This window comes from Xenopus laevis, chromosome 9_10S (assembly GCF_017654675.1).
Source record: "Xenopus laevis strain J_2021 chromosome 9_10S, Xenopus_laevis_v10.1, whole genome shotgun sequence".
Classification (NCBI taxonomy): Eukaryota; Metazoa; Chordata; class Amphibia; order Anura; family Pipidae; genus Xenopus; species Xenopus laevis.
In genome coordinates, this window is record NC_054388.1 from 87377569 (window position 1) to 87401558 (window position 23990).

The following is a 23990-nucleotide window of genomic DNA, read 5'->3' on the forward strand; positions in this document are numbered from 1 at the left end:
TGCTTTTAAAAAAACACACAATTTAGAACTGGTCTGGACCCACATTTCTGCCATAGTTTATTTTTTTTCCTGTAGAAGAAAAATAATTTTTGAACACAAAGCTTTTTTAAAAAAAAAATAGAGGTAAAGCTGCTCCCAGAAACCCCCTGAAATGGGAATTTCCCGAGAACTGCAGTTTGGCCCTTGCAACAAGGGGCTGTTCATGCTACCAAGTGGGGCGCATTTAATAACCCGGATGCTAAACTTAGACTGAGTGGCATAGACAGTCACTTAGACTGTAAGCTCTATGGGGGAGGGACCTCCTTTCTACTGTGTCTCTTACCACATAGTACTTAAGCTCTGTGTATATTTATTGTGTATATACTTTTATATATTGTACTTATTTATATTGTACTTTTATGCATTGTACTGCACTGCTGCTCCTTAAAGGAGAAGGAAACCCCCAGGGCGCTAAACCCCTCCCCCCCTCCCCTGTGCTGCCCCCCTCCCTCCTCCCCCCTGGCCTACCTGTCCCCCTGGGCAAATGCCCCTAACTTTTTACTCACCCCTCTGCACAGGTCCTGTCCACGGAGTACGCAGTCGCCATCTTCTCCCACGCGCGTCTTCTTCCTGCTCTGATCGGCGTTTTCTGGCGCATGCGCAGTAGGAACAGGTACTGGTACGGCTCTACTGCGCATGCGCCGAATGTCACGAAGTGAAATCGGAAAACTTCGTGACATTCGGCGCATGCGCAGTAGAGCCGTACCGGTACCTGTTCCTACTGCGCATGCGCCAGAAAACGCCGATCAGAGCAGGAAGAAGACGCGCGTGGGAGAAGATGGCGACTGCGTACTCCGTGGACAGGACCTGCGCAGAGGGGTGAGTAAAAAGTTAGGGGCATTTGCCCAGGGGGACAGGTAGGCCAGGGGGGAGGAGGGAGGGGGGGCAGCACAGGGGAGGGGGGGAGGGGTTTAGCGCCCTGGGGGTTTCCTTCTCCTTTAACAGCGCTTTCCAAATAAAGCTATACATACATACATACAACTACACAGTGCAGTTACCCTTAGCAACCATTCAGCAGTTATCTTTGAGCACACCAGTTAAAAAAATGAAAGCAACAATCTGATTGGTTGCTATGGGTAACTGTTACAGAGCCATTTAGCACCTCTGTTATAAAATCAAGCACAACAAGCTAATAGCTGTACCCATTCTTATTACATAGGACAAAGATCCCCAACCATATAATTTAGAAATGTAAAAAGAGTTTGGGAGCCACATAAACTTCCCATGGGGGGGGGGGGGGTTACAAGTGATTTGTGAGCCCTATGTGAACTGCCAGCCTGGAAAAGACTGTACAATCTTGAAATAAAACTCCACTTTGTGTATTAGATTGTAAGCTCTAATGAGCAGAACCCCGACGTCAGTCAATATTGTATGTGATGGGTTGTAAACATGGAAGTACAATACAGCACTGCAAATGATGATGTGAACATGTTATAAATACATGATAATAACAACTCCCAAAACCTCTCCCTACAGCCTCTGCTATAAATTGCAGCATCTCCTATAAGACATTCTGGCAGAGGATGCTGGGAGTTGCAGTCAACATCTTGAGGCCACAGTTATAGAAGTATAGAAACAGCTGCAGAATAATGATTACCATTCAGCTGAATGTAACAAAGCATGCTCCATGTGAGTTGTAAGGCAGTAAAACACTACGTGATACAGTGTAAGCACTCTAGCCTGGGAAGATCCACACAGCCCTACACACACACCAGTGCTTAGCTAAGGAGGGGGGGGATACTGAAAAGAGACAGAGGATAATTTATTTGCATTCCGCCTTCACTGACCTACTGCTCCCCAAGCAAATATAGCATCACCCTGCCTGGAAGCCCAGTCATTCTGCAACAGTGCTACGCAATATGTTGGCGCTATATAAATACATGTCAATAATAATAATAATAATAATAATAACTCCATGCACTGAGCAACCCTCTGCTGCCAAACAAACTAACAGTGATCCCCCTGAAATTCACAGTGTACTGTCCCTTATGTGCAGCTAATGGCTGCAACTGTCTCCCCCTAAGCTGAGCCAGTGTTAGTGCTGGATGAAGGCACATCACAAGCTGTAAAATAAGTGGGTGAAGCAAGGACACTTGCAGCAGTGCCACTAGGCAGGCATGTTACCAATCAGTACCTGAGTGTGAGTAGTCTCAGCCTCTCTTCCTCCTTTCTGCATGGACACAGCTTGACATGCGCACCAGTCCCCGCCTCCTCTTTTTTCTCCTTCTGGCTCAGAGCACTGGCAGGAGGCGGAGCCTGCTTGAACTGAACAAAAAGCATGCAATGGAGTAAAATAGTCACCTTCCAGCCAGCACTAACATCCAGGCAGATAACAAACCAGCTACACTCTCCACCTGAGGTAAACACACCTCCCCCAGCTGATTGGTCAAAACACTCTAGCATTGCTTTCAATGAAGCTGCCAGATATGGAGTGTGTGATGTCATCAGCTCCTCCCTTGGATGATGTTCTGTGTGATGTCACCTGCTCCTTCCTTCTCATGGCTGCTGAAGTCTTGAAAGTGATTAGAGAAGAGGATTCTGACAAAGAAGCAGAATATCAGTGAGAAGTGTCACACGGGAGACTGCACAGAACAAAGTCAGTTAGAGGCGGTGCTCTGGGTGCAGCCAGGGAATGTGTGTGCAGGCTCTGTGTTATACTGATTTACAATGACACATACATCCCAACTGTCCTGTTTTGAGCGTGAAAGTCCCGATTCTGACATCTCAACCCGCAATCCTGAAATAGCCCGACTTTCTCTTTGATCTCCTGCACTGAACAGTCAGAAAAAGATACAAAGTTTCAAACTTAATTGGCTTTTGGCAGAGAGCCCAGAATAGATACTTAGATAATTTTGTAACAATATAAGATAAGCAAGTCTCTTGGGGAAGCTGATTTGCAGCTTTAGGGCAAGGCCAGACGTGGCGTTTTTATGTTGCGTTTTAAAAAAAAAAAGCATAAATATGCAGAAACTGCACTTCCACTGAAACTAATGGAAAACACACTATGGCAATTCTCACAGGGCTTTGCAAGCTGAAATCCACCACTGAACGCCAGTATTGGCGTTTTTTAGCAGAAACGCCAATATGTCAAGAAATTACCAAATCAATAGACTCTATGGGATCTGCAAGTTTGAAACCACACTACGTAAATACGTATTTTAAATATGGCACCCAAATACTCGCGAGATAAATGCCGCATATACGTTTTTAGGGCCGACGACGTAATTACGTTGTTTTGTGACGATCATTCCTTCTCCATTTTTGCATGTAAATAGTTTTTCTATTTCTAAATAGCTTTTCCATTTTCTATTTCCAGCCAGCGGAATTATGGGGAACGAGAACAATGAGAAGTGCATCTTGGGGGAAAAGAAACCTAGGTGCTGAAAAAAGCATGTTGGCACGCCGGCGGAGCTTTTTTAAAAACGCGACGTAAAAACGCCATGGCAAAATTGAACACTATCGCATCTTCCCTTTGATTGGCGAATTAACGTGAGCAAAAATTCGCCAGCGTTCGTTGCCGTGGACGCAACTTCACATTTTAGTAAATTAGCGTTGTCTGATCCAATTTTCTCTTGGCGAAGTGTTGCGATGGCAGCAAAGGCAATTTTTTGCCGCTTAGTAAATTTACCCCTTTCTGTGAAAGCCAAGACAAAATACAAATTATAGCCATAAGAAATATTTTATATTTTTATCTATTTGGCCTGAGCAGTATATAGATCTGAAATCCCATTTAGGGATAGCCAAGATGAAGCACACATTGCCATACCATACCACTTTCTTGAAGTGACATATATATAACCTAATCAGACTACAGATTCTTTTTAAAGAAACTAATTAGGACATTATAGCTGCTGTTAAGGTGGCCATAGACTCCAAGATCCGCTCGTTTGGCGACATCGCCAAATGCGCGGATCTTTCCCCGATATGCCACTAAACTGCGTGGCTATATCGGGGGTAATTCGAACGTTCGGGCGTATGGCCGAACGATCGAATTACGATGCGCCAAGCGGCTCCGACGGGTCGGTCGGGTAAAAATCCAACCTTCCCGATCGATATCGTGGCCAGATATCGATCGGGAAGACCCGTCGGAAGCCCCCATACACGGGCAGATAAGCTGTCAAATTGGTCCAAACGACCGATATCGGCAGCTTTATCTGCCCGTGTATGGCCACCTTAAGCCTCCTTGCTTGTTTATTGATGTTTAGGTCTGAAGTTGATGATCATGGATTACCTATATTATTAAGGCTTCCTCATAGATAGAAATGAAAGAGCCTTCTGTCTTAGTAAACCATAAAGTCATCAAATTGCATGCAAGCCAATGTATTATAAGCATTTAGTAAAATAAACAATAGTAATGGAAATGTACAAGAATAGAATTTTCTGTTCATTTTTTCCCCCTTTTCTGCTGAATTCAGAACGAGTAAAACCATAAATCACACAACCATAGGGAAGTGGCTAAGTATTAGGTATGCACTGAATCCTGGATTTAGCCTGGCAGGTTTTGGATTAATCCGAATTAAAGTGGCTGGCTCAATGAAATGGAAACACTTGAATAAGAGTCCTGCAGCGTGTCGGGTTACTCGCAAAAACCTGCAGAACACTGCAGGTTGCAGATAGAAGTTTCGGGAGCGGGTATAGACGCGGGTTGGCGGTTCTCCGGGTTTACGGGTCTTGTTTCGGGTCGTGGGTCTTTTCAATAGCAAGATTTATATTTTTTTCTGATCACTCCTACTTCAAATGATGTCATTTCCGGTTTACAACAACTGCACGTCATGTTTTACTCCTCTTTTTCTGATTACGCCAATTTCTAATGATGTCACTTCCAGTTTACAATGAGAGCACTTCCTGTTTATTGATGGTCTGTTCTGATCTGTAAATTTCAAGTTAGCGAACAAAGCTAAGCTCGGAATCATAAAGAACTACGTATCTTGGCTCGATTTCATGCAGTACCCTTGTAAGCCCAAAGAGGTCACTACAACCTTGCAAAGGGTGAATAATAATGAGTGGATTTATGACTTTTAAAATGCCATAATAGGAATCTGAAAGCAAGTTCAACTGGAGGTCTTCGTACTTGGGTCCTCAATGCTGCTCTCTTGGCTCATGCTTTTCTTTCCATACTTTTCTTCTTCATCATTTTTACCCACTTCATCTTCTTCTCCTTTGCCTATTATTTGCATTAAGGTTAGTTCTGTCTTTTTATTGTTCTTTTTCTGTTTAGATTTGCCCTCTGTCTTCTTGGAAATGGATGTTTTCATGCTTTTGTTGTTGCCTTTAGGCTTCATGGCTTTCTTGTTTTTCATCCAAACCTCTGCAGCTTTTTCAACCTTCCCAAAGGTTTTACTTTAGTTGTGTGCAAGTTTAGTTATCACTGGCACAAATTAGCACTTGACCTTATACATAGAAAAATATAAAGAAATTAAATAAATATCAGGAATGCATTATTACAGGTATGGGACCTATTATCCAGAATGCTTGGGAGCTCAGGTTTTTTGTATAATTTGGATCTCTATACCTTAAGTCTGCTAAAAAAACATTTAAATATTCATTAAACCCAATAGGATTATTTAACCCCAAATAAGGATTAATTATATCTTAGTCCAGATCAAGTACAAGGTACTGTTTTATTATTACGGAGAAAAGGAAATCATTTTTAAAAATCTGGATTTGATTAACATTGAGTCTATAGGAGATGGGCATCCCGTAATGCGTAATTCATAGCTTTCTGGATAACAGGTTTCTGGATAACAGATCCCATACTTGTATCTTTTTTTGTCACTAATAGCTCAATCACTCTCTCTATAAGGAGCCCTAAAATGCATTTTGTTATGTTATGACTCTACCACAAATTGAAAGACACTTGGCTCCTGAGCGACTGTAACATATAAAAGGAGGAAAAAACTTGAGAGACATAGCCCTATCAGTTGTTGTGTCATAGCGAAACTACAGAATCAAACATTAAAGATTTTCCTCAGCATTTAATAAATCTGGAGAATAACAAACATCTTAATTCAGTTCTGTACGCATTACAGCCTGTTAAGGTCAAAGAAGAGACACGTCTCAAGCCTTTTTCTGTAATTGTGGAATCTGTTACTGAGTGTTCTGTAAGCTAAAGACTTTTATAAAGCATTTAGGTAATCAATAGTTACAGTATTTGAGGGAAGAGTTACAAGCTGATAAACACAACTATGATTTAAAGGAAAGTACACCCTGTGATCATCAAAAGCACAGTAAAAAGTTGAAAATGACCCTCGTGCATGTCTGTTGCATGTAGGGTTAAAAGAATTGTACACACAATATCAAAGTACGCTAGTCAAGGAATGATTATTTCTAGGCAGTGTTGGACTGGGATGCCAGGGGCCCTCCAGCAAACCTTAGACTGTGGGCCCACTTTCCAAACTATTATTCCTCCTCTCCTCACTCAACTTCTTTATTCTCATAATCTTTTATCTGTACATACTATACTCAATTGTTCTTTCATTATTAAACCTCTTAAAGAAATAGGGAATAACTATGAAATAGTAATAAATATCTTGACAGCGCTATATAAATAAATGATGATGATGAAATAGGGCAAATGATTAGAAGCAAGAGGCCCACTGACATCTGGGCCCACCTAATAGGACTCAACAGATTCAATATGGCAAGGGAAAGGAAAGAGATGGCCAATGCCACTCAAATGCGCAGCTATAACAATGTTTCTGATGTGATTGTATAATACAGAAAGGTTTTTGCTTGTCTACTATCTTCACAATATGAAACCTGTCAGTGTAATACATTACTGTAAGCAAATCTGACATGTATATGTGCGGACACAAAAAAGGTTGAAAATGAATTCTCAATGGCAGAATATTTCAGGGTAACGCACGGAAAGGAACATATTTTGTGTGTAGTTGGAAAAATTTGTAGAAATGAAACATACATTCAAAACAGAACTACAGGTGCATTCTAAAGTAGGGGATAGTTGTACTATGTATTTGATTGGAGTGCAATGCCATGGATGTGTTGTTAACACCCGCTCCCAGACTCCATTTCTCCACCTCCTCACAAGCTCACTTGGCCCTGCCAGTGCCTCACTGTTCTTGTTTTCTTGCTTAATATCCTTTAAAAATTCACTTAATGCTTCTTAATTGCCATCTGAATAAACGCATTACAAGTTGTATCATCAGAATTGTGCAATCAAAAGGTTTTTTTGTCAAGTTGACACTACTAAGGGGCAGATTTATCAATTTTCGAAAAAAACTTCGAAATTCGACCATCGAATAGAGTCCTCCAACATTCGAATTCGAAGTCTGGGGATTTTATACCTAGTACGATCGTATTCCGATCGTAGTACAATCCTACTTCGATCATACTTCGAATCGAACGATTCGATCTATTTTATCGTACGATTTTCCCAAAAAATCCTTTGATTTACAAAAAACCTAGCAAAACACACAGGAGGCGTGCAATTCAGCAGGTTTAAGTTGGCGAAGTATTGAAGTCAAAGTTTTTTTAAAGAGACAGTACTTTGATTATTGAATGGTCGAATAGTCGAACGATTTTTACTTCGAATCGAAGTCGAAGTAAATTTGAAGTCGTAGTATCCTATTCGATGGTCAAAGTATCCAAAAAAATTACTTAGAATTTCTAAACATATTTGCCTAAACATAATTCTAAGCAACTTTGCAATATACATTCATTCCAAGGGGCAAATTCACTAAGATTCGTATTTGCGCCAGCGTCCGCATCGCCGCACTTCGGCAGGTGTATTTTCACCAGCGCTACACAAATTCACTAAAATCCGAAGTTGCGCTCAGGGGAAGCGTAAGGTTGTGAAGTTGCGCTAGCGTTAATTCGCCAAGCAAATCGAAGTTACGCTAGCAATGCTTAATTTGCATACGGCGCCAAAATGAAGTTACTACACAAGCCTGGGAAACCTTCAAAACAGCAAATAACATTTTTATTTTTCCCTACACATGTGCCCACTGTATAGTTAAGGTGCCATGAGTTAGGAAATGTAGGGGGGATTTTCAATCTTTTTCAGCCTATCACCCATAAAAAAGAAAAAACGCCAGCGTTTTTGGGGACTTTTCAAACTTTTTTTGAAGCAATCCCTACCTACTCTATTACACTTTGCCTGGTCTGAGGTGGCGAAGGAAGTCTGGCGTAAAAGGTAGCGTTCAGAAAATTCGTAGTAGCTACGTCCGTTGCGCAAATTCACCAGGCGAAGTAACACTAGCGAATTTACGCCAGCGTCCGCTAGTGAATCGTCGAATTAACGAAAATGCGCTACGCTAGCGTTAGGCGCTTTGTCCTTTAGTGAATTTGTCCCCAAGTGTTCTGTGTTTTTTTTTTATTTGTATATGTATTGCCGATTAAAAGCAGTGATTGTCTGCCCCTTTTTAATCTTTGCCCTGATGGCTGACTATTGATACAATGTAAGACAAGGCAGCTGATTATCAGATCTGTCTTTGCTGGGGAACTCAGACTTTTGTAACATTGGAGTAACAACCAGGAGTTGAGCAAATGCTGCTTTTAATAGCAAGTGTTTTTACAATTAATAAAAGTGTATTGGAAAGCTGCTTAGAGTTATAGTTTCTTTTATTAGGCGCATGTTTATTTTGGGCTTGACTTACTCTTTAAAGGCAGCATCTTCGAAGAAATGTTAAAAACACTGACAAAGAAATACGTGCCATACTTGGAAGTGATAAAAGTTCCTATACAACAGGTTCATGTAAATAGAAAAGGAATTTGTATATACATCTGTGCTCCTTCAGCATTTAAGACAGCCAGGGCAGTGGAATAAGTATATATGAAAAGCATTTTACAAAACTGGACTGATATAGAAACCATTATTTTTCTTCATACATTTATAAATATCCACAAAATAAAAAATCCTCCAGTCCAACAAACATGATCAGTGGAAAACAAGTTACTTGCCTTGCTTTTTGTTTGAATCCAATTGTTTTGACTTCTTAATTGCTTTGGAGTCAGGAACATGGAAGGCTCTGGCTCGAGCGTGCACAAACATGGAGGTGCTTGAGTCAAGAAACAGCCAACCTTACAAATAATCAAAAGGTATTTTAAAAGAAAATCGTGTACATTTTAAGTAGTGTCTCGTTATTTTATGAAGCTATAAAAAGACACTGATGTCTGATTTTATAAGGCAGAGGCATACTGATTGTCTCGGGAAGCTTGCTGATACGGTCTCCAAAGAAAACTGCTACTGGTAGGTTCCATTCTATTCTTTGGAAATATCTATACAGTAGATAGATGTCTTTTGATTAAACTGCCATGCAGAATCCTGTACAGCTGACCTGCCAATTTACACCATGCAAGATTTATGATGGTCCCCCATAAATAAGAACACCTAGGAGACATGCTCATAGTATGGAAGATATAGTAAAGAAAGAAGGACTTACTACAAAAGTACAGTTAAAGATATGTGTGTAAGCATAAAGCACCGCCTACTGGAACTGGAAAACAGAAATGACCTGAATTCTGCCCAAATGTCTTTTCACTTGCTTTCATTGATTCCAGAAGATTCAGGAAAATCACACAGTCATACTGTGATAGATACTGTAACAAGGTACGAAGGATCTTCAGGTCCTGGACCAAGGACTGGGTCTTTGCTCCAAGTTGATGCCACAGTGGATCTAAGTAGTGACGAATAGTCTATGGGACAACAAAATAGGTTACAAAGTATAACCAGTGCACCATATTGCTAATTGTGTGGTCTGCATGCTGCCCTCTGATGTTCACCCCAGGAGTTCTCTTCACCACCGGAAAAACTCAAGATGTAGCGCTTGAGTTCTTTTAAGTAAGCATTCAATATGGAAGACTGGATGGCTAGCATGGAAGGGGTCATGGAGACGTGCAGCTCAATGACATCTGGCTTATGCTTGTCTAAAAATTAATTTACAGACATGTAACCTGCAGTAAGAATATTAGCAGACAGAATTGAATTAGCCTAGAATATGGCATGCTACAAATAACATAGTAATACATGTAACTTAATAATAGAGCTGATTTGCACCAGTACAGTTTGTAGAAGCAATAAATCAGAAATCGGATTCCGTCAGCCTATAGCAACATAGAAAATGAAAGCAAAGATCTGCTAGGTCGTTACTGGTAACTGTTCAGTGCAAGGTGGTGCCTATATCAGTAAATAACCACATTGTATTCAAAGAAGGGGCAGAAAAACTTTGAATGTGCATTTAAAAGGGTGCTATTTATGCAACATAGGAATATGATTTGCAAAACACTGAACACAAGCTGCCATATTTGCATAAAGTGATAGAATGAAAACTATTGCTTTGGCGTTGTAATATTCCTGCCAGTTGGCTAAAATATGTAAGAAAAATATTCTAAACTCGCTATAGATGTTGTGCTTATAGGAGATGCCAGCAGTGCCTCTTTTAATGTGGCTTCAATGTTTTTCCCTGAATAAAACAACATTAGAGACCTGGATTCGTCATTTTCAAGTACTTCTATATATCCATAGTGTAATGTTCCACCAGTTCTCTACATATTTATATACACATGACACTTGCCTTATACAAACACTCTTACTAAAGCCAGTGGTCCTTTCATGTGCTCAGTTGCTGAATAACTCTTTTCATATACATTTTGTTCATGTCAATATAGCCTTTAGACAAAGATGGCTAATTTAATTAATTAGAAATGTAAATTAGAACATAAAAACAGAAACTGGAACATTTTGTAATATTTAGTAACATTTAATAACATTATATGATATATGTATAAAAGAGCTAACACTTTCAAAATATCCAACTCCAACATACAGCTGTATGCTCGGGAATAATAAGGAGCAACTTGATTATTCCAAAAACAATGTAAGACCACAGTCACCCTTTCAGCAATGTGTCTAGTAACCCATAGCAGGTAAGCGTTTATTTTCAAAACAAACGTTGGAACGTCGGTTGATGTGGAAAAACATACTTATGGGTATCTACACCATGGAGAAGAGACGGAATCCTGCCAAAGAGCCTGCCACTAGATTGCAAATGATACCATCTCAAATGTTTACTTTCTGGATACAATCCACCTGTCACAGCTAGTGTCAGGCAGTTTACATTGAAACGAATGACAGGCTCCTAAGGCACATATTTACTAATACTTTACCGCACCTGTAAGTATCTCCTCCAACTACAGTTCTTCTTCCCACTCAGCAAGCACCCCTATTGTCCACTACGGTTGATGGTGCTGCCTTTAAAGTGTCATCATGTACTAAGTTAGAATTTTGTGTGGGACCATGTAATATATAATATCTAGACTCTTGGTTGCTTCATTTAAGAGGTTAAATGCTGCCACTTGCCATTAACACATTCTGCATTTTGGGATGAAATGATAGAACATTTTTTGCTGGATCAGTAACTACCATGTGCGTTATGAGCCTTAAACTGGCCTAATACTTTGTGGCTCATCACAAGTTGCTGATACAAATGATTGTTTGCCAGTTCCTTCTTTCCTCAACTTCAAAGTGGAGCATACAGTGTAACCTGTAAAAGATCCAAGTTGTGTCCTGCCTGCTATGATTTGTTTCTGGCTAATTAAGCAGCTCTGACTTAAGCAGAGAAGCAGAGAAGCGTGCCATTTCGAATAAGAACCAAACACCGAGATCTGGCAAAGCTTCTCCACCTTCCCGACCAATGTGTTCTGCAAACATGAAGGAACATCAAGCAAACAAGTTAATCAAAACAGACCAAATAATAATACTTATATTATCTAACAGCAAATTATTTCAGTTTATATTTCTAAATATTATAAAAACAATTGGGGTTCCGTCAAGCCTAAATTCTGGAAACTTGCATATTTTGTCAGATTAAATATCTAGCCTACAGTGCTGAAAAGCATTTATTTAATCAATTTACTGCAGGTCATTCAATGATCATTATGCACCAACCTCAGAATGCCTGTGACCTACAACTTAGCTTAGGTGCTAGTTCACTCTAGTTCCTTGTAGCTGCAGCAAAACATTATTTTTAGGGATGCACTTGTTTAAGATATATACATGGGCAACTTTCACAATTTAACATACAAGGCATAATACTAATTGATAAATTGGGTGGCCAGTTGTTGGCTAGATACAAGTCAATGGAGTAATTGGTCAGCACTCACCCAAACCAAAATTTTATCGAAATGGTGCACGTGCAGGGTTGTCCACTCCAACCGGATAAACAATACGTAAATAGAATCACAGCACCATCCAAAGCGTATTTTTTTCTTAAAAAGCCTTTATTGCATTCTCTGGCTTGGATCTCGAATGAACAACGTTTCAGGCCTATGTGGCCCTTTGTCAAGTTAACAAATTACTGCTGATTGCACAGTTTTATACTCACATATTAGATCGCCCTCTAGGTGCCAACAATCAAAATTGATTGATACAAAAAAGAGGGACATAAAGGCAACATTGTCAGATACATTATAGTATATGGAAAAGTGTCCACTTATTTCCTGTAGATTCTATTCTTCCTGTAAAGGATTTAATTCTCATAGTATGGTATCTGCAAGACAATAAAAATGACCAATGTTTGTGGACAAAATGATTTAATACTAATATTAAAATTAAAAACAATCATTAAAACACTATCGGTATATGGGATGTAAGTCATATTCGCAATTAAGGCCATGGGGTTCCAGTGTTTCTAGGCGACGTATCCATTGTGCTTCCTTTTTTAGCAACATTTTAACGCGGTCGCCGCCGCGCCGAGGTTTTGGAATATTGTCAATTACCTGAAACTTTAATTGCTGGACCCCATGACCCTTCTCAGCGAAATGACTAGAAACCGCTTGATCTAGTTTTTTTAGTTTCACTGCCGATTTGTGTTCCCGTATTCTGTCTTTTACGGCACGAGTTGTCTGCCCTACATAAAGTCGACCACATGGGCACTTAATTGCATAAATTGCAAATGTGGTATTGCATGTATAAAAACCATGGATCTTTATCGGGGTGCCTTTTCGGGGATGATGTACAACATCGCTTTTAAGGACATTCGAGCAACAGTTACACGACAGGCAAGGGAAGGTGCCCATATTTCTAGGGCGCAAAACCCGTTCTTCCCTTGAACATCCTCCCAAGTCTGATTTTACTAGTGTAGATCCTATGGTATTGTTCTTTTTATATGACATAAGTGGCATGTTTTGGAAAAATTCTACCTCAGGGACCCCATCCCTCAATATGCCCCAATGTTTTCGTATGATTTTAGCTACCTCTTGGCTCACTGTATTGAATTTCGAAACAAAGGGGATGCGCTTGAGTTCCCCCTTGTTCTCACATTGGAGACTTGCATGTGAGGCTTCGATTCCCTCACGTTGTTTTTTGAGGAGCCCTGGGGGATAACCTCTCTGGAGAAAATTTGTTTCCATTTCATCTAACCTCTCCTGTTGCAAACTACTCTCTGTCACTATTCGCTTTACGCGAACAAATTGTGATTTCGGTAGCGATTTCTTAGTTTGTATAGGGTGAAATGAATTATAATGAAGTAGAGTATTTCTGTCTGAGGACTTGCGAAACAAATCCGTAGTCAGAGTATCCCCCTTCCTTATAATAGAGGTGTCCAAAAATGCAATCTGTTCACTGCTAGAATTCAAGGTAAATTTTATAAAGGGTAAGGCAGTGTTGATCTCTTGGTGGAATAAGTTGAGGGTACACGGTGGCCCCGTCCATATAGCGAACACGTCATCGATAAAACGAAACCACGCAACGCAATGTTGCTTAAATAATATATTTGGATAGATAAATTTTAGTTCAAATTCATTCATGAAAATGTTCGCCTATGACGGGGCCACGTTCGAACCCATGGCCGTACCCCTTTTCTGTGTAAAGAAACTGTCTTGAAACATAAAATAATTATTATATAGGACTAACTCGAGACATTGCATTATGAACCTTTTTTGTGATCCATCCATGGTTGGATCCTCAGTCAGTTCGATGCGGACAGCCTCCAAACCCCCATCATGTGGGATGGAGGTGTAGAGACTCTCCACATCAAACGTGACCAGGATCGCATGCGATGGAACATGTTTAAATTTTTCCAGTTTCAGCAAAAAATCATTTGTGTCCTTCAAATAAGATCTATGTTTCAAGACATAACCATTGATCATTTTGTCAACAAAAATAGAGAGCGGAGACAAGACAGAATTTATGCAAGAAACAATTGGGCGGCCAGGTGGATTGTCTAGCCGTTTGTGAATTTTTGGCAATATATAGAAAATGGGGGTAACTGGGGCGGTTTGTTGGAGAAATTGTGCTAATGTAGGATCAATTACTTTCAGCTGTAGAGCATCCATGATAAGGTGCTCTACCTTTTTCTGTATGGCAAATAAAGGGTTAACCTTAACGCAGTCATAAGTATCAGTGTCTTGTAATTGTCGCTTTATTTCGCTAATGTACATAGTCTTATCCATAATCACTATGGCTCCGCCCTTATCAGCCGGTTTAACTATTAACGTATCATTCTGTTTGATTGCTGACAATGCATTATATTCACTAGCGGAAATATTATAAGGTATTTTATGTAGCTCCCCATTTCTATATTTAGCCTCCAAATTCACCATATCACGTTTAACTTGAGTTACAAATGCATCAACAAAAACATTACCCTCATCGGGTCTATAAGTGCTAGGGGTCTTCAATCCCAAAGAATGTCCCATAAAGGTGTTAATACAAGGGTTAGCCCAATCCCTTGTATTTTTTGCAAATTGTGTTTTTAATTTGATATCTCTGAAAAAGCGATACAGTTCCAGATCTAGCTGAAAGAAATCTGGGCCAGTCACTAGGGCATAGGATAGCCCCTTAGCTAGAACTTGTTGCTGGTCTGGCGTGAGTGAAATGCTAGATATATTTACCACTATCTACGCCTGCGGTAGGTTCCCGATCGGCCTCTCTTTTTTTCTTCTGTGTTTTCTCCCTGCGCGCCTTCTCCTTCGGACGCCGCATCTGTCGCTTGTGATCCACTTAAAAAAGAGGACGTTGTAGAGTTGGAGTCGGATCTAGGACGTGTAGGTGAATAACCTCGTGGTGGATGTGCTCTGTGTCCCCCGCGGATTCCCAGACTGCGCTTATTTCCACCCATACCGTCATGTGAGGGCCTGTTCCAACGGTATACATTACCAGTACTGTAGTCGCCGGCATCTCTTTGGAACTTAGAGCGCTTCCGCGCTTCCACTTCACTCCGGAACTTCTGTACATGGTCCGCCAGCTTCTCGGTCCCCTCTGCAACAATCTCAGGAAGAAAGGAGTTCCGCATCTCCAGTTCCTGTGAGGCAATCTGTTGTTTGATCGCAGGTAATTCTTTTTGGAGACGCTCCATGGTGGCCAGCATTAAATCTAGGGAGCATTTATTAATGATAGCTTCCCATCTTTGGCAAAAATCTTTGTCCTCTGCAAACAAGGTGGGGCGCAAATGGACCCTCAAACCCCTGGGTATACGGTTGATCTTCACATACTCCGATAGTGTTCTCAGGTGTAGGTCATATGCCACTGATTTCCTTTGGGAATTTTCCAATTCTCTAAAGTTCTGCTTACAGTCCTTAATATTGAGGAAATCAGTGGATCCTCCTACAGCCTCAGTAATTCTGGACTTGTCGAGATCGCTATATGCAAAAGTCATTATAGCTGGTGGGGGTGCACGGGACCACGTGGAAATAGAACAATGGAGTAATTGGTCAGCACTCACCCAAACCAAAATTTTATCGAAATGGTGCACGTGCAGGGTTGTCCACTCCAACCGGATAAACAATACGTAAATAGAATCACAGCACCATCCAAAGCGTATTTTTTCTTAAAAAGCCTTTATTGCATTCTCTGGCTTGGATCTCGAATGAACAACGTTTCAGGCCTATGTGGCCCTTTGTCAAGTTAACAAATTACTGCTGATTGCACAGTTTTATACTCACATATTAGATCGCCCTCTAGGTGCCAACAATCAAAATTGATTGATACAAAAAAGAGGGACATAAAGGCAACATTGTCAGATACATTATAGTATATGGAAAAGTGTCCACTTATTTCCTGTAGATTCTATTCTTCCTGTAAAGGATTTAATTCTCATAGTATGGTATCTGCAAGACAATAAAAATGACCAATGTTTGTGGACAAAATGATTTAATGATTAAAATGATTGTTTTTAATTTTAATATTAGTATTAAATCATTTTGTATCTGACAATGTTGCCTTTATGTCCCTCTTTTTTGTATCAATCAATTTTGATTGTTGGCACCTAGAGGCCGATCTAATATGTGAGTATAAAACTGTGCAATCAGCAGTAATTTGTTAACTTGACAAAGGGCCACATAGGCCTGAAACGTTGTTCATTCGAGATCCAAGCCAGAGAATGCAATAAAGGCTTTTTAAGAAAAAATACGCTTTGGATGGTGCTGTGATTCTAGATACAAGTCAGCCAAGTCCTCCCTAGGGCTCTGTACATGGGCCATTAAGCTGCCAAATTGGCAGATGTTTTTGGCCCATCTACGCCCAGCTTAACATACAGGCATCATATTAATTTGTTGCCTTAGAGACAGCTGCAGTGTCGGACTGGCCCACCAGGATACCAGGAAAACTCCTGGTGGGCCTAGGTGTCATGGTCATTCCCTATTTCTTCAAGGGGCTTAATGATGGGAGAATAGAATATAATATGTAGAGATAAAAGACTAGGAGAATAAAGAGGTTGAGTGAGGAGTGGAGGAATAATAGTTAGGAAAGTGGACAAATGTAATCTATGCAAAAAACATAAAGTTCTGTCCACAAAATTCTCTTTGTTTTTCAAGCAGTCTGTGCTGCCAGTGGAACAGAGTTAACAAGCAACCATTTTCTTTCTAATTTTCTGTGCACATGTAGGGTAAAATCAGAAAATCTGATGCACAAGATAGTAGTTAGTGTCAACAGACACTAATATTATTATGTTCTAATGAAAATATTTCATGTAAAGTAGAACTAAACCCTCTCTAAGCCTAAGACAATCTCCAAGATCCCTCTCCACAATGTCTGTTACACTGAAACGTGTTCCTATGTGTGAACCTGCCATAAAAGTGAAAAGTTGCACAGCAGCGTTCACAGGTGTTATCTTCTCCCAGGATGGATCCTCTGTCCGTTCAGCAAACCTAAGCCTGGAGGAGCATGTGCAGTTGAAGCCTGGTCCAGGATCCGCTTCAGCTGTAATATTCTGAATCAGAAAAGTTTTATAAGAGGCTTTGAAGAGGATTTGAAGTGTAAGAAAATGGTGCCTGTGAGCTCCACTGTGCAACTCTGCATGGCTCTATGGCAGGTTCAATGATAGGGACATTTTTCAATGTAATACACAATGTGTGGAATGATCTTAAAGGGGAGAGCAATGGAGGGGGGCTGAGGTTTGTAGAGGGTTTAGTTCTTCTTTAATGAAAGTAGATAGTAGTTAGAAGCTGCACAACAATCTGTATTTTTTCCTCCAAAGTAGTGACTATCCTTAGCACTTGGTAGAACAAAAACACAGTGAGTGATAATAAACAAGTACATAAATATATACTACCAAACTATACATTACCATGATTTTGATCAGCACCCAGGTAACTGCTGTTCTTTGGTTAAGAGTGCACCTGACAGGATTGTATATATATATATATATATATATATATATATATATATATATATATATATATATATATATATATATAAATAATTAGACTTATCCTCATACAACAGACCGTAATACAGAGCTAGTTACTGGTCCTACTTAGTGAATTATATTATAAATTAGGTGTTTATTCTAAAAATGACAGACTTACCATTACTCGTTCCACTTGGCAGAATTGAGTGTGAATGCAACTGGATTGTCAGTGAAGGCTTTACTAAAGCCCTGCTTATTCTTCTGGCATAGTATAAAAGCTTCTTGGCAGGATTCTATGATCTTGTGTGCTTTATACACAAAGATACCTAAACAAGTATAATAATACATACAATTTACTACATTTAAAGGCATTAGAGTGACAACTGTTTAATTATGTTGGAATAACTGAATATTTGTGTTGATGTGCATATGTGACATACCCAATGATCAGACGGCAGCACCACCCCAGGATTGCCCCTGGCCAAAACAGTTATTTACAAGACCTTACAAAAAAATTGTGTCTGACCATGTTCTTAATAAAATTAAAAACAAAAACCTCATTCAATTAAAGAGGGTGTAAACCATATACATTTATTGTTATTATGCAATTTATGAAAAAGATATTGCCCAATATACATTGCTCAACAGTTTTACTGATTTCACATTCACTTGAAAATGAATTCGCTATTGAAAGCTATAGCTGTCCCTTTCTATTCCTTTCACTGCTGGTTCTGACTACATGTACTATTGAAACCACTATGGTCCAACGTATTTGTCCTCAATACCAGGAATCGAGTGTGTGTGTGTACTGTCTGCACTCGGTCGCTGCTTTTGTTCATGGTCAAAAGGGGACCTTTTTACCCATAAAGAGGATCACGGTACCAGAGGCCACCCCTTTAGACTAGAAGAAAAGAACTTTCATTTGAAGCAACGTAGGGGGTTCTTCACAGTCAGGACAGTGAGGTTGTGGAATGCACTGCCGGGTGATGTTGTGATGGCTGATTCAGTTAATGCCTTTAAGAATGGCTTGGATGATTTTTTGGACAGACATAATATCAAAGGCTATTGTGATACTAAGCTCTATAGTTAATATAGGTATGGGTATATAGAATTTAATTAAAAGTAGGGAGGGGTGTGTGTATGGATGCTGGGTTTTCATTTGGAGGGGTTGAACTTGATGGACTTTGTCTTTTTTCAACCCAATTTAACTATGTAACTATGTAACTATGTAACTATGTAAAAGGCGCACAGTCAAAGAATATGTAAAGTTTTGCAGCTAGGAATGCAACAATGGTAAAGCACTTTTGCTATAGTGTTTAGAATTAGGGATGAACAGAATCCAGGATTCTGATCGGCTGAATCCTCGCTCTTGGCCAATCTGAATCCTTAAAAGCATGTGACTTTTCTCCACAAAAAAAGTAGTGGAAACCATGTGCTTCACTGTTCTCTTTTGCTCTTCCTACCCCTAATTTGCATACGTAAGTTAGGATTCAGTTTGGTAATCAGAAGAATCTTTTGTGAAGTATTCTGGGGTTCAGCTGAATCCAAAATAGTGGATTCTGTGCATCGCTATTCAGAATGCACTGACACACAGTAATATCATTGTTGCACAAAGCGAATCTATTAACATTTGAGTGACATCTAGTGGTAGTAGGCACAATTTGCACTTTATAACTTTTTATATTGTTCTAAATGTTTGCACTAGGCATGTACAAAATATCTGGCCCTGTTTAGGCAAGAAAAATAATGGCCATAGACTATAAAGGCTAGAAAAAAAAATGTTCCAGTTTAAATAATGTAATTGTTGAGCGGTTTGATGCTTATTGACTTCAATGCATTCGCCAATTTCTTTGCCGGTTTGCAAATTTTTAAAAAAGTGAAATGGGTCAGCTCCACCTATCACTAGTTTGCACATAATCTGACTGAGCTTTATTGGGACATTAATTAATTAATATGCAACTGAATTGGATCCATTTTATCACCTGTTGTGAGTGTATTTAAGTCACACATTGATCACTGTTTGGTATACTTGATAAAGGACCTAATGAGGACCTATACGTTGGACACAAACTGTATGTGAACAAACATTTTTTGCTGATCCAGCGCGTGCTGGTCCTACCTCCAAGATAGGTTGGATAGATATGGCCTACAACTATCTTTGTTTTAGTAACAGTAGCAATAAACTGAGTAATGGTGAGGAAACACTTGTTAGGTGGACATCTAGTGGCAGATGCATAGTTTTGCACTAGTTGTAAGCTGTTCATACAAACAACGAATGCAGCTAAAATATTTTATGTGTATATATATATATATACAGTATATATATATATATATATATATATATATATATATATATATATATATATATATATATATATATATATATATATATATATATACTGTATAGCATACAGTGTAACCTGTAAAAGAGCCAAGTTGTGCCTGCTATGATTTATTTCTGGCTACTTAAACAGCTCTGACAAGATCTGGCACAGCTTCTCCACCTTCCTGACCAATGTGTTCTACACAAGAAGGAACATCAAGCAAACAAGTTAATAAGAACAGACCAAATAATAATACTGATATTATCTAACAGCAATTTATTTTCAGTCTTTTCTAAATCTTATAAAAACAATTGGGATTCCTTCAAGCCTAAATTCTGGCAACTTGCATATTTTTTCAGATGAAATATTCAGCCTACAGTGCTGAACAGCATTTATCCAATCAATTTACTGCAGGTCATTTAATGATCACTAAGTACCAACCCCAGAATGCCTATAACCTACAACTTAGCTTAGGTGCTAGTTCACTCTAGTTACCTCGTACCTTGTAGGAAAACATTATTTTTAGGGATGTATACGATATGTACACAGGCAACTTTTATCAGGGCCATCTTAACATACAAGGCATCATATTATTTGGTGAATATATATAAGACTTTAAGCTGCTGAGTTGGCAGATGTTATTGGCCTGTCTACAATCAAAGAATTATGGCAAGCACTCCGTATACCACTCGTAGAATAAAACTGTGAACTTTATTTCAGCAGTTTAAAAACATCCATGTCCTGACGCGTTTCATATCCAATTATACATAGGCATATTGCCTATAGGCATTGCCTATGACTATGTATCTTTCGATATGAAACGCGTCAGGACATGGATGTTTTTAAACTGCTGATAAAAAGTTCATAATTTTATTCTATGAGTGGTATATAGAGTGCTTGCCATGATTGTTCAATTGCATCTCACCTCCAGCTAGGGGTTCGGGGCTATGCACCCGGACCACTCATCACAGTGTCGGACTGGCCCACTGGGATACCAGGAAAAGTCCCGGTGGGCCCAGGTGTCAGTGGGCCCTCATGCTGCTAAACATTTGGCCTATTTCATGGCCATTCCCTATTTTTATCAGAACTAAGTAGTTGGAAAAATAGAGTATAGTATGTAAAGAAAAGAGACTAGGAGAATAGAGGTTGAGTGAGGAGAGGAAGAAAGGAGAGGAATGGCGGGCCCCTGGTCTAAGATTAATTGGTGGGCCCCTTGTCAAAGGTTTTTGGGTGGGCCGCTGGTGTCCCAGTCCGACACTGACTCATCATAATTGGTGAGTGCGTTCTCCTTTCTAGATCCTTGCTTTGTTAAAGTATATGCTAATCCTCATGACCTGGGGTATAAACACCAGGGTCAAAGTTTTGATTGGGTGAGCTGCTAAAATTATAAAGAATATGTATTGCTACACTAACAGCATGTTCTAAAATTAAGTTGATTCTTGTTTCTTGAAAGTGCAAAACGAACTGAGCTAAAAATTATTTTTTGATTTAGTATTGGCCTGTCTACGCCCAACTTTACATACAGGCATCATATTAATTAGTTGCCTGAGAGACAGTTATAATGCAATGCAAAAAACGTAAAGCTCTGCCCACACAATTCTTTTTGCTCTTCAAGCAGTCTGTGCTGCCAGTGGAACGGCGTTAACAAGCAGCCATTTTATTTCTAAGATTTTGGGTACACGTGGGGTAATATCAAGAAATTTGATATTTCAAGAACTAATGTTTTTGCAGTTAAATTTATAGATGATGGTGTATTACTCACAACGTTCCGTCAACAGAACAGACAAACTTTAAAATATCTTCATTTAAAGGAGAACTAAACCCTCTCTGAACCTAATCCCCACTCTAAACTCCCTCCCCACGATATCTAATCCACTGAAAGGTTTTCCTATGTGTGAACCTGCCATAAACATGGAGAGTTGCGCAGTAGAGTTTACATATGTCATCTTCTCCCAGTATGGGTCCTCTTCTGTCTGTTCAGCAAACATAAGACCGGAGGAGCACGTGCAGTTGAAACCTGGTCCAGGATCCGGTTCAGCTGTATTTAGCTCTGCAAGTTCTGTATCAGAAAAGTGACATAAGAGGATCTGAAGTGAAAAAAAAGGTTCCCATGAGCTCCACTGTGCAACTCTCAACGTTTATGGCAGGTTCAATTATAGACACACTTTTCAATGTAATAGATGTGGAGGCCAGTTGAAGGGGTGCTGAGGTTTGTAGAGGGTTTAGGTCTCCTTTAATGAAATTACATATATAAAAACAGATATATTTTTTGAGTTAGAAGCTGCGTTCTGATCTGAAACAAATTGTATAAGCCTATATATATATATATATATATATATATATATATATATATATATATCTGCATACAATAGACTGTAGTTACTGGTCCTGCTTAATTAATTACATTATAAATTAAGTGTTTATACTTAAAATAACAGGCTTACCGTCGTGGCCATAGATACAGATTTTTAACAAACAGGTTTCTCATTACTTATTCCACTTGACAGAATCGAGTGTGAAATGCAACTGGATTTCAGTGAAGGCTTTAATAAAGCCCCTGCTTATTCTTCTGGCGATTGAAGAGCAGTAGAAAAGCTTTTTGGCAGGATTCTATTATCGTGTGTGCTTTATACACACGGTTACCTAAACAATTATAATAATACATATCATTTATTACATTTAAAGACATTTAGGGGCACATTTACAATGGGTCGAATATCGAGGTTTAATTAACCCTTGATAGTCGACATCAAAGTTAAATCCTTCGACTTCGATATTCGAAGTCAAAGGATTTACCGCAATTCGTTCGAACGATTAAATCCTTCTCATGAGACTGCCTGTGCTGTGACTGTAGCAATGTTTGTTGGGGTTAGGTGTGCTGTGACAGTGTGACTGGAGTGGGGGGGGGGCACATATAAAGCACTTGCCTAGGGTGCCAAAATAGCTTGGTCCAGCCCTGCCCGATATACATTGATGAACTGTTTTCACTGATATCACATTCACTTGAAAATGCATTTGCTATTGAAAGCTTTTTTTTGCACAGTGATTCTATTAACATGTCAGTGACATCTAGTGGTAGTAAGCACAATTTGCACTGTAAAACTTTCATATTGTTCTAAAGATTTGCACATAATCTGACTGAACTTTATTGTGACATTAATTAGTATGCAACTGCCAATTTTGGTGCCATTTTTTCGACTGTTAGAGTGTATTTAGGTTGCAATCATCCAGCCATCTTTGTTTTAGAAACAGTACCAATGAACTGAATAATGGTGAGAAAACAAATGTTAGGTAGACATCTAGTGGCAGATACACAGAGTTGTACTAGTTAAAATGTAAGCTGTCAAACAATGAATGCAGCCAAAATATTTTATATATATATATATATATATATATATATATATATATATATATATACACACAAACTGTGGTAGGTGAAGCACTCCCACGCTGAAAACTCACTGACCCAGGTGCTATCCAATTTTTCAAAGTTCATCAAAGATATAGATGCACACTGGGAATTTTGAATGAACAAAAAATCTTCACCTTTATTAATTCATCCTTAAAAGAAAACAGGCCAACGTTCCAGGCCGCATCTAGGACCTTTATCAAGACACAGGTTCCGTTTTAAAACCTCGGTAAATAGTTAAAATCACATTAGCTAACCAATTAGTATACAGCCTCACTCTGAAGCATGACATCACAAAAATATTCCCCCACGATATGCAGGGGAAATTCAACCAACCTAATATGCATGTCATTGCAGCAGTTTCCAAGGATAGATATAGTGTATCCCATAATCCCTACAGATTGTAATAAACATAAACTATGGGGGAGAATCCTATCTCTGATTCAGAAAACATGAAAAGGAACACTGTTCTTTTAAACCAAATTATGAATATTTCATTTTTTATTCTAAATACCTCACTCTGTAGTAATATTTTGGATCTGTCTCCTCCTTTGCGCAGGGGAGGGATATGGTCTATGGCAAGTTTATTTAAAATGGAGGAGGCTGATGTGATACAGGTGGACAAGCATAAGC

The 23990-nt window shown here is 39.3% G+C and overlaps 1 protein-coding gene and 1 pseudogene across 5 annotated transcripts in view; both read right to left on the reverse strand.

Moving 5' to 3' along the window:
• LOC100301959 (uncharacterized) overlaps positions 1–2383 on the reverse strand; it is a 206519-nt gene extending 204136 nt beyond the window's left edge. For 3 of the 5 annotated variants that reach the window (XM_018237140.2, XM_041577606.1, XM_018237139.2), the window contains exon 1: positions 2174–2377. The gene's annotated coding sequence lies outside the window, so the exon portion shown is untranslated. Of the gene's footprint in view, positions 1–2173 lie in introns of all 5 variants that reach the window. The other 2 variants (XM_018237143.2, XM_018237142.2) reach the window with 2 other exon arrangements.
• Positions 2384–4355: 1972 nt separating this feature from the next.
• Positions 4356–23746, reverse strand: LOC108702299 (annotated as a pseudogene).
• Positions 23747–23990: the final 244 nt, after the last annotated feature.